Genomic DNA, 12,669 nt, shown 5'->3' with positions numbered 1-12,669 from the left:
TCTACACTGCCATTCAGCGAAGATTGCCAAATGCGTTTCTTATCATTTTGCTTCCTGCATTAAAAGAACACATGCGACCAAGAGATACACAAAATGAATTACATCAGCTCACCTCTCACCCAGCTTGGTACGGCTGGAGATGATTTACGCTCCATGGTCGATCCAGCCGCCGTCCGTCTTCATCTTCCAAATAATAAGCACCCGAGCGGAGCTTTTCGATGACTTGGAAGGGACCCGCCCAAGGAGCCTCCAGCTTGCCAACGTCCCCAATCGGCTTTACTTTCTTCCACATTAGGTTGCCGACCTGGAACGCTCTGGGGATCACGCGCCGGTTGTAATTCTGCTTCATCCTCTACCGGTACGCCATCAGCCGGACGGACGCTTTGGCTTCCTTTTCATCGGTCAAGTCCAACTCCATGTTCCTCCGCTCGGCGTTATCATCATCATAATTTTGGATCCGGACGGACTCGACGCCGACTTCAACCGGGATAACCGCTTCGCCGCCGTACACTAAATGGAACGGCGTGACGCCCGTTCCCGCCTTTGGGGTCGTACGGATGGCCCATAGGACGCCTAGCAGCTCGTGCGTCGACCAAACGAAGACATCACAATTTTTCTAGAGACATTTGATCACCTCCTCTTTCTGGCTTGCCTCCAGATCGGCCGCAATAAATGTGGTGGCCTCCGATCGGGTCGGGTGAATCTGCACTTCCTCTTTTTCTTTATAAACCAAAGAGGGTGGTTTTTCAGTAATGGCGTTCACCTCGATCCGTGGCGCCTTCCGAGCGGAATTAGCTTCAGCTCGGACCATCTCGACGTAGCATCGCCGAGCCGCCAGCTGGTCTCCTCGTACTTCTCCCACTTTATCTTCCACCGGGAACTTAATTTTCTGGTGGAAGGTGGAGACGGCCGCTCGGAACTCGTTGAGCGCCGGTCGCCCCAAGATGACATTGTATGCAGAGGGAGAGTCGACCACGACGAAGTTGGCAGTCCGCGTCCTTCTGAGTGGCTCCTTTCCCAACGAAATAGTCAGTCGGACCTGTCCGACCGGCAGAACTTCATTGCCCGTAAACCCGTAGAGGGGGGTTGTCATGGGCAGCAGCTCGACTCGATCAATTTGTAGTTGGTCGAAGGCCTTTCTGAATATAATATTGACCGAGCTTCCTGTATCGATGAAAACGTGGTGAATAGTATAGTTAGCTATTACCGCTTTGATGAGGAGAGTGTCGTCATGTGGCACTTTAACTCCTTCCAAGTCCCTGGGCCCGAAACTGATTTCGGGCCCGCTCGCCCGTTCTTGGCTGCAGCCGACCGCATGGATCTGGAGCTGCCTGACGCTCGCCTTCCTTGCTCTGTTGGAGTTGCCTCCGGTCGGCCCGCCAGCGATGATGTTGATTTAGCCTCGGGAAGTGTTACTTCTATTTTCTTCTTCCCGAGCGGACGGCCTAGGTCGCTCCCTAGACACCCGGGGATAGTCCTCGTGCCTCTGAGGATGATGCCGCTCGGGAGACTATCGCTGTCGCTGTCGCCTGTCGGATATACGCCGATCGGCTTCATGGTGTTGCTGTCGCCTGTCAGATGATGGTGAGCGACGACAGCTACTCCGAGGAGCAGGGTGGGCGATCAGGGGAAGGCTCCGGCAATCTCTTGTGTTATGCGTATCAGTCTGGTGGAACGAGCAAAACATAGGGGTCCATACCTTCTTCTTTGGTTTGGGCCGCTCGGCAGCTACCTCTTGGACTGCTTGGGACCTCACGTGGTGAGGGCGGACTACTTCGGCCCTCGGTCCTCTAGGCGCCTCCTGGCTATTGACAGGCTTCCGCTCGGCAGGGGCTAGCCGCTCAGTTGGCACTTCTTTTCTTCGGGCCGCCTGGCCTTCCTCCACATTAATGTACTCGTTGGCCCGGTGTAACATATGATCGTAGTCTCGAGGCGGCTTCCGAATGAGTGATCGGAAGAAATCATCGTCCACGAGGCCTTGCGTGAACGCATTCATCATCGTTTCTGAGGTGACCGTTGGAATATCCATGGTTACTTGGTTGAATCGTTGGATATATGCTCTGAGCGACTCCCTGGGCTCTTGCTTAATGGCGAATAAGCTGACACTAATCTTCTGGTAACGCCGACTGCTTGCAAAATGGTGGAGGAAGGCCGTGCGGAACTCCTTGAAACTTGTAATGGATCCGTCCGGCAGTCTCCGAAATCACCGTTGCGCCGATCCCGAGAGGGTGGTAAGAAACACCCGGCACTTTACTCCATCTGTGTATTGATGTAGGGTAGCTGTGTTGTCGAACTTACCCAGATGATCATCCGGGTCGGTGGTTCCGTTGTACTCACCGATCGCCGGGGGCACATAGTGCTTTGGTAGAGGGTCCCGCAGTATGACCTCTGAAAATTGTCGGTTGATCCGCTCAAGGGAGGCGTCCGTTCGGGGGGCCTTGCCTTTTCTGTTGTCTCGCAGAGGCGCCTTGTCAGATGAAGATCCTCGATCACGGTTAACTGTTGCGGCTTCAGGAGGCGTAGGAAATAGGGCCCGATGGAATGGAACCGTGGCCAGTGGTGCTTCCGCTCGGCCTCCTGACGCGGATGTAGCTTGTTGCTCGATCCGCTCGGCTTGCGCCTTCTGTTTTTGTTCCACAAACTTAGCTGCTCTTACCTCGATCAGAGCGTCGAGCTCCTCCGTGGAGAGCATCACCGTATGCGGTCGTCCAGCTTCGTCCATTGCTTCCGCTCGGATGCAGGTGCGTTCCCACAGACGGCGCCAATTTGATCCTGTCCGAACGCTGAATCAACGGACGCTGGGCACGTGGCGCTCTCTGAACTGATGACGTGGATCTCCGGCCGGTCGTAGGGATCTCCGGCGAACCTGCAAGGAAGTCGGGCCGGGAAGGGGTTCCCGGCGACGACCCTCCGACGCTCAAGTCAGGTAAGAGGAAATTATAAAGTGACTCCGAAGATGCGAGAATGCGTGATCGCGTACCTTCGTCGAAGTGTGAGGACCCTTATATAGAGCTGTGAAGAGGCTCATGCACACATACCGAGGCGAATATGTGTCCTCTAACCATACCTCTGTATGGGCTTGTCAGAGGAGCTTGTCTGACACCATACTACTACAGTCCGAGCACCTCTCTGATGGGACAGTAGAACCTTCCGTCATAGACTTCTGCATGGCTTGATCTTCGAACATGCTTGCTGTCAGAAGCTGTTCCTTTGTCATTTTGTCTTTTCTCCCCACGCTTAGCTCCCAACCGCTCGGCAGTCCCATCACGTCCGACCGGACGAAGGTACTGGTCCGCTCGGGCTATTCCCGATCATGTGCTCGGCTGACTGTTCACAGCATTGCTGCTTTCGGCCTTGGCCGAGCGGGCTCGGCCTCGACGACCTTGTTCACATGAGCGTCGGAAACCCGAGTACCCGTCGGGTTATCTTTGATTCAGCTTAAACCCCGGTCGGCCGGTCGTTCCCCCTTTTCTGGTCAGCCGTTTGACCTTTGACCTCCACGTGACGTTAACTCCCCTCAAAGGGAGTTCCGCGTCCTTACTACCGGATCAGCTATTATTATTTACCATTGTTCTGAAGCGCTCATCCCTTCTTGATTTAAACTCGTTAGTTCTTGATCATCAGTGTTAAACAAAATTGATGATGACCTCCAAAATTAGCGTTCCATCAATATTCCCCCCTTAATTGAATAAGCATATTTCTAATTTACATATGAAATATTACTTTGCTGTGAAAAAAAAATCCTTAGTGGTTGAAAATAAATTATATATTCAGATTTAACTGAAATGTGAAAATTAATGAATTTTCAACTCTCCTACGGAAGGAAAGAGATTATTATATGCACTTTTGGATTATTATATACAATTTTACTTATACTTTTTTTTAAATCCGAAAAAAAAATAAACAAAAAACGAAAAAAAAAAAAAAAAATCAAGTGTCGCATTCGCCTGCGAACTGTGAAAGCATGCGAGGTAAATAAAATTAAGGAAAGATTTTCTTTTTACAAAATAAATTTAGAAAATATGTCGACTGTAAATTTTTTACTGTTTTTATTTTCATCCTCCTAAGTAAACCCTGGTAAAAATCTGAGCCGGAAGAAGAGATTAAGAAGAAAAAATTGACAAAATAAGTAGTTAAGCACTTGGGTTATTTTTTTGGGCTCGGCACGGAGAAGCTCTATTGTAATTTTATTATTATTATTTTTTTAACATATCTACATTTTCCCGTTCTTTTCCATGCTTTGCCTCTAAGTAAACAGATCTTAAGAGTTGGACCGGTAAGCCTAGCATCAGACCACACCAATTCGTCATGGGAATAACTCTCGAGCTCCAGTGGAAGCTCTCTCTTTCTCGATTTCACATATATTTTATTTCCCAACTTTTTTTTTCCTATTCAAGAATTTAAAATCTGCATTTTAATTGATCATGATACTGAATTTTCTATTATTTTCATCAGCAAGACACACTCAAAACTCCTTCATCAGCAAGACACACTCAAAACTCCTTGCTCAGGGACCTGAAGGTGCTAAAACCCTCCTGCAAGGCTACGTATCTCACATCCAAGTTTTGCAGAAACATAGAGTTCTTAGCATCCAGTTCCATCTCACAGCCGTAGTACTCAGGGGTGGGCAGCATCGGCGGTCACCCCTAGTATTATGGGATTCCACCGGTGGAGATAGAGGATACCGCCCCTTGTTCCGTGTAAAAATCGCTCTTCCATGCTTGAATTCTTGGATCCGCCACTGGTAGTACTACCCATCTTTTACTTAGAAACATGCAAGTGGATGCTTGTATCGTGCGACTTCATGATATTAGAGAACTAAGGTGCCGGCATCTACAATAGGGGTTGCACCATCACACAATTTAGGTAGAAGCTGCCAAGATTACTCGTGCCGGCTGCCAAGATTACTCTGGCCAGATCGTGTAGCCGCGGTGCAGGTTCCTTTGGTGCAGGAGCTGCCTGCAGCCAGTTGATCAGCAGCCCCCTAAAGATATTGCTATCTTTCTGAATGGAAAGAATACCTTTTCAACGTAAACTTCAACTAAGCAATTCTACTATACATTTATGAAATGAATAATGTAGCAAATTATTGTGAACAATAGGCAAGACGTGTTGTGAACAATGGGCTGCAAAGATTACACCATGCTAAAAAAACAAGCTTATCTAAACCAACTATCGAAATTGCAATTTGTTTCAGCAAGAAATCTAAAAATTCAAGGCTCCTAAGAGCCAACTGAAAGGATGGGGGCCTAACAAAGAGGAGTGGAGGAAACACACCTGTCACTCTAATATGGGCAAGCAATGCTAAGAGAGATTTATTTCAATCCCTAATATGATTGAAAGGCCGCATGAAAATCAAGCTTCCATGGACAATGCCCAGGCCTACTTCGATCTATGTACAATCTTCACCACAAGCGCCTAAAGGGTTATGCTACAGAGCAATGATTTAGTCTACTTGGAACCTCACCAGGGCTGAAGCAAAGCCTTGGTTCATGTTTGCACATGTGGTAATATTATTTAATAAAATTTATTATTTTTTTAAATATTAAATATATTTTTTATATTTTATTAGGATAATTTAATTAGGTTAATGAAAGTCTCATTCAAATCTCACACTTAAGTAGGAATTGTTTTATTTATTTAAATTATAATATTAATTTTACCAAGAGGCATCCATCCGGTGACACCTCCGACGTCACCGGAAACATCCGACGACGCTTCCGACAGTGCCGAAAGCGTCCGACGACGCTTTCAACTCCGCCAGAAGCAACACGGGCACGCCTGCCACGCCTTCAACGGCGTCGGAGGCATCTAGCAATGCTTTCGACAGCGTCAGAAGCGTCCTACGACGGCGACACCGAAAGCATCTCACGATGGCGACTCCAAAAGCGTCTCGCGACGGCGACACTGAAAACGTCCCTCAACGCTTTCGGCTCCGCCAAAAATGTCGCGTCGCAACGCCTCCGGTACCAGCTTTAGGTGCCCCATAATGCCCCAGCGACACCGGAAGCATCGTCGGACGCATCCTTGCTGCTTGAGACACACACGCGTGACGTGTTGGTTTTGCCTCTCCGGTGGAACGGTAAAAATCGTCCGTGCCGAGGGCACGGAACAACATTTCATTTGCTGACTCCAACTAGATTTAGTGATTGTCATTTGCCATATAGCCAAAGCAAAAAAATTGTATTGGTAGCATAAGGAAAGATGTGAAATATTTTATATTAAGATGAGTTTCAAAAGCCTAAGTTGTTAAGAGATGTGAAAACAATAATTTGGAAACATAAGCAACCACCTTATGAATTCGGAGAAACAAAATTATGGAAATATTGCAGAGATGAGAAATTGTCTATTTCCATTCTGCATTGAGTTGGTCCAGACAGTTCCATTACCTTTCCAATTTGAAATAATTGAAAGGACAACTTACCATTTAGCACAGATTGCAATTGATGACATGTATCATTAGGAAGAATGTGAAGCTAAAGGTGAGTACTATTAGCTGCTCTAAAAAACCCTTCTCAGTATATACACTGATGACTTGGTGACCTCACCTCCCTCCTGTACAGTAGTTCAATTTCCCCGGGACACATGCACTTTTTCTGATAATAAAGATATGACAATGAAAGGTGTTTCACATTTACGTAAATTAATTTCAAATAAGATGAATCTTAGCATACTTAAGTCATACACACACATAAACTGATGGTACTGAAGATCAGGAATCAGGTAGTCACCAAGCATCACTTGTATAAATCACATAAACATGTATTGGTGGATGATATATCTTAAACGTTTATCTTTCACCTGAATACATAAAACATAGTATAGGAATCTACCCTTGATAGTGATAAGATTTAAAAGTTTTATCTAGTTGAAATTGTAGCCAGTAATCCACGTCGTAGTTTGTCCAAGTAATCCACGTCGTAGTTTGTCCTAGTTTTAGGCTTATTGATTTATTTTTAGATCCTATTAAATAGGAGATATGGTTTGAGGGATTCTACTGTAATAAGCCTATTTATAGGCTCTGTTTCTGTTCGTAGAAATATATTCACAAGAGCTTTCAGTTTCGTTTCCTCTTAACTTGGTAACAGTGGTATCAGAGCCAAGTTGTCCCCCTTCACTTTCCTCCCTTGTTCTGTTCTCTGTCCAAACCCTCCCTTGTAGCTGTTGAAGCCACAAATCTCGCTGCCGTAGCAGATTTCCTCCGGGTGCATGCAGTGCCGAAGACATAAGTAACTCAAAAGAACGACGGAGAAGGCAGGAGGTGACAGTGGGGACAGATCCGGCCAAGAAATTGTGAATCGAAAGAGCGTCGAAGGCCGAATTCGAGGGAGATTAGAAGTTTAAATAGTATTTGGACTTCGAGGGAGGTGACAGTGGTGACTTGTTATATTGTTCCTATTTTGTGTGATAAATTGTTTATTTTGTGTGATAAATTGTTTTCTTCAATGGCATCCGAAAACAATTTTGTGCAACCAGCGATTCCACGCTTTGATGGTCACTATGACCATTGGAGCATGTTAATGGAGAACTTCTTGAGATCCAAGGAGTATTGGCAGGTTGTTGAATCTGGAGTAGCAGAGCCAGCAGTTGGAGAAATGCTGTCGAGTGCACAAAAATCAGAGTTAGATGCGTTGAAGCTCAAGGATCTTAAGGCAAAGAACTATTTTTTCCAAGCCATAGATCGAGCAACCTTGGAGACAATTCTTAGCAAAGAAACATCCAAGGATATTTGGGATTGCATGAAGAAGAAGTATCAAGGAAATGCCAAGGCTAAGAGGGTGCAGCTTCAAAGTCTTCGGACAGAATTTGAGACTTTACGCATGAAGTCTGCGGAATCTGTTTCAGATTTCTTTGCAAGAACCATGGCAATTGCCAACAAGATGAGGATATATGGTGAAAAAATGCAAGATGTCACCATTGTTGAAAAGATTCTTCGATCAATGACACCAAAATTTAATTTTGTTGTCTGTTCAATAGAAGAGTCAAAAGATATTGATGAACTTACAATTGATGAGTTGCAGAGTTCCTTGTTGGTTCATGAACAGAAGCTCAACCAGCAAGACAAAGAGGAGCAAGCATTGAAAGTTTCAACAGAAAATCAGTCAACACAAAGAGGAGATAAAAGGCAAGGAAGAGGAAAATTTAAAGGACGAGGAAGTAATTATCGTGATAGCCAACAACAACGTCACCAGCACCAAGAAAATCAATCTCGTGGAAGAGGAAGAGGAGGTAATCATTCAACAACTTATAAACATAAGTCCAATATTGAATGCTATAGATGTCATAAGTATGGTCATTATCAGTCAGAATGTCGTACTAATCTGAATAAACAAGATGAAGAAAGATCTAACTTTGTTGAAAAGGAAGAAGAAGTCTCTCTTCTAATGGTGTGCCAGGTAAATGAAGAAACCCAACAAAATATGTGGTATCTAGATACTGGCTGCAGCAATCACATGTGTGGAGATAAGACGGCATTTTCTGAACTGGATGAATCATTTCGCAACACAGTCAAATTTGGTGATAACTCTACAGTTTCTGTCATGGGAAAAGGAATGGTAACTATCCAAACCAAAAGAAATTCTTCTCATACAATATCTAATGTTCTGTTTGTCCCAGATCTAACGACCAATCTCCTTAGTATTGGTCAGTTGCAAGAAAAAGGGTATGAGATCTCTATTAAAGATGGAGTATGCCAAATTCACGATGCAAAGATAGGTTTAATTGCTCAAGTTAACATGACAGAAAATCGCATGTTCCCTCTTTACTTGAACAATATCACTTATCCATGTTTTTCAGCAAAGGTGAATGATGTTTCATGGCTATGGCATTTTCGTTATGGCCATCTAAACTTTAGTGGACTGAAGACTTTGCAGCAGAAACATATGGTAACTGGACTTCCTCAAATTATTGCTCCTTCTGAAGTTTGTGAAGAATGTGTTGTTAGCAAACAACATAGAAACAATTTTCCAAAAGGGAAATCATGGAGAGCAAAGAAAGCTTTGGAGTTGGTGCATTCCGACTTGTGTGGCCCAATTAATCCACACTCTAATGGAGGTAAGAGATATATAATCACCTTCATTGATGATTTGAGTCGAAAAACTTGGGTATATTTTTTGCAAGAAAAATCTGAAGCATTTGCAGCTTTTAAGAGCTATAAAGCGCTAGTTGAGAAAGAAACAGGCAATCCAATCAAAGTTCTACGCACTGATCGTGGTGGAGAATATCTCTCACAAGAATTTTCAAATTTTTGTGAAAATCATGGAATCAAAAGACAACTAACTGCGGCTTATACTCCTCAACAGAATGGCGTTTGTGAGCGGAAAAACCGTACTATTTTGAATATGGTGAGAAGTCTTTTGGCAAAATGCGGCATTTCAAAAGCTTTTTGGCCTGAAGCAGTCAACTGGAGTATCCATATATTAAACAGAAGTCCTACACTTGCAGTTCAGAATATGACACCAGAAGAAGCATGGAGCAATCAAAAACCAAAGGTAGATTATCTCAGAATTTTTGGATGTATTGCTTATGCTCATATTCCAGATCAGAAGAGGATCAAACTTGATGACAAGGGAGAAAAATGTATATTTCTTGGTGTTAGTGATCAATCAAAAGCTTATAAGCTTTATAATCCTATCACCAAGAAAATTATTATCAGCCGAGATGTGGTTTTTGAAGAAGGAAAATTTTGGCAATGGAACAACAACTCTACTGAAGAACTAATACCTACGAGCTTTGATGGTGTTGATGAAGAACGACAATCAACAACAGAAAATAATCAACAACTTTCATCAGATGAAGTAGATGCTCCAAGCTTGCCAACAATAGTAGAAAGTGAAGAACTACCTCGACGCACTAGAAGAAGACCTGCTTGGATGGCAGATTACGAGGTAACTGGAATTGGTCAATCTGATGATCCACTTACATATTTTGCCCTGTTTTCCGATTGTGACCCTACAGTCTTTGAAGAAGCTGTCAAGGAATCAAAATGGCGAAAGGCCATGGATGAAGAAATTAAAGCTATTGAACGGAACAATACATGGGAGTTAACCGATCTTCCAAAAGGGCATAAAACAATTGGGGTCAAGTGGATATACAAGACCAAATTGAAAGAAAATGGTGAAATTGACAAGTACAAGGCACGCTTAGTTGCAAAAGGCTACAAGCAAGAATTTGGAGTTGATTACAAAGAAGTGTTTGCACCAGTTGCAAGACTTGACACAATTAGATTGGTGATAGCATTGGCAGCACAACGATCTTGGTCTATCTTCCAATTGGATGTTAAATCAGCATTCCTGCATGGTGATCTTCAAGAAAAGGTATTTATTGATCAACCACCTGGTTATATAAAATCTGGATTTGATACTTGCAGATTTGTGCTTCTCAAGCAATTTGGCTAAAGAAAATACTTGCAGAGTTATATTTCAAGCAAGAAGGTGCTCTTAAAATCTATTGTGATAATAGTTCAGCCATTAAACTCTCTAAAAATCCCGTCATGCATGGAAGAAGCAAGCACATAGATGTGAGGTTTCATTTTTTGAGGGACTTGACGAAGGATGGAGTAATTGAGTTTTTCTTTTGCACAAGTGAAGATCAAATTGCTGATATTATGACCAAGCCATTGAAGTTATCTACATTTCAAAAGCTAAGGAGGCTGATTGGAGTATGCGCATTTGATAAATCCTAAACTGAATGTTTTTTAAACTTTCAGTTTAAGGGAGGGTGATAAGATTTAAAAGTTTTATCTAGTTGAAATTGTAGCCAGTAATCCACGTCGTAGTTTGTCCAAGTAATCCACGTCGTAGTTTGTCCTAGTTTTAGGCTTATTGATTTATTTTTAGATCCTATTAAATAGGAGATATGGTTTGAGGGATTCTACTGTAATAAGCCTATTTATAGGCTCTGTTTCTGTTCGTAGAAATATATTCACAAGAGCTTTCAGTTTCGATTCCTCTTAACTTGGTAACAGTGGAATCAGATTTAATTGGTTTTACTGACAGTGATTATGCAGGTGATCTCGATGATAGAAAAAGTACCTCGGGATATATTTTCATGATGAGTTCAGCAGCTATTTCATGGTGTTCAAAGAAGCAACCAATTGTGACGTTAATCTCATTGCACATATGGGCTGTTTGCTGCTTCAACACCATGAAATATTTCTGCTGTCATCAACTGTAGCATCCTAAAACCAATTAAATCTGATTTTTCATTTTTCTTGTAGAACAAACCATATTCAATGGTTCCTTTCAAGTATCTAAAAATTCTTTTGGCGGCTTGAAGATGTATCTCCTTTGGGCATTCCATGTATCTGCTGATAAGACTTACAGCATGCATAATATCAGGTCTTGTAGCTGTTAAATACATCAAATTCCCAATAATTTGCTTATAAAGTGTGCTGTCAACCTTCCTTCCTTCAGGATTTCGAACAAGCTTCAATCCTACTTCAGCAGGAGTGTTAACAGAGTTGCAATTTTCCATTTGAAACCTGTCCAAAATTTCTTGAGCATACTTTTTTTGGGAAATAAAAATTCCAGTTGCTGATTGAACTATTCTAATGCCCAAAAAATAATGCATCTTCCCAAGATCAGACATATCAAATTCAAGCATCATAGATCTTTTAAATTTTGTAATCATGTCACTATCATTTCCTGTAAAAATAAGATCATCCACATATAAGCAGACTATGAGCATTTTTCTTCCATTTTCAATCTTTGTAAAAAGTGTATGCTCATATGGACATTTTTTAAACCCTTCCTCTGAAAAATATGCATCTATACGACTATACCAAGCACGTGGAGCTTGTTTTAGTCCATATAATGCCTTCTTGAGTCTATAAACTTTATTTTCAAATCCAGATTTTATATAACCAGGTGGTTGATCAATAAATACCTTTTCTTGAAGATCACCATGCAGGAATGCTGATTTAACATCCAATTGGAAGATAGACCAAGATCGTTGTGCTGCCAATGCTATCACCAATCTAATTGTGTCAAGTCTTGCAACTGGTGCAAACACTTCTTTGTAATCAACTCCAAATTCTTGCTTGTAGCCTTTTGCAACTAAGCGTGACTTATTGATTTATTTTTAGATCCTATTAAATAGGAGATATGGTTTGAGGGATTCTACTGTAATAAGCCTATTTATAGGCTCTGTTTCTGTTCGTAGAAATATATTCACAAGAGCTTTCAGTTTCGTTTCCTCTTAACTTGGTAACAGCCTTGCTCCATTTTCTTCCTTTCCTTGGTTTCATGACCCTCAAACTGTTGCAGCAAGGCACGCTTAGTTGCAAAAGGCTACAAGCAAGAATTTGGAGTTGATTACAAAGAAGTGTTTGCACCAGTTGCAAGACTTGACACAATTAGATTGGTGATAGCATTGGCAGCACAACGATCTTGGTCTATCTTCCAATTGGATGTTAAATCAGCATTCCTGCATGGTGATCTTCAAGAAAAGGTATTTATTGATCAACCACCTGGTTATATAAAATCTGGATTTGAAAATAAAGTTTATAGACTCAAGAAGGCATTATATGGACTAAAACAAGCTCCACGTGCTTGGTATAGTCGTATAGATGCATATTTTTCAGAGGAAGGGTTTAAAAAATGTCCATATGAGCATACACTTTTTACAAAGATTGAAAATGGAAGAAAAATGCTCATAGTCTGCTTATAT

This window comes from Zingiber officinale, unplaced genomic scaffold (assembly GCF_018446385.1).
Source record: "Zingiber officinale cultivar Zhangliang unplaced genomic scaffold, Zo_v1.1 ctg113, whole genome shotgun sequence".
Lineage (NCBI taxonomy): Eukaryota > Viridiplantae > Streptophyta > Magnoliopsida > Zingiberales > Zingiberaceae > Zingiber > Zingiber officinale.
This window is presented reverse-complemented; position numbering follows the sequence as displayed.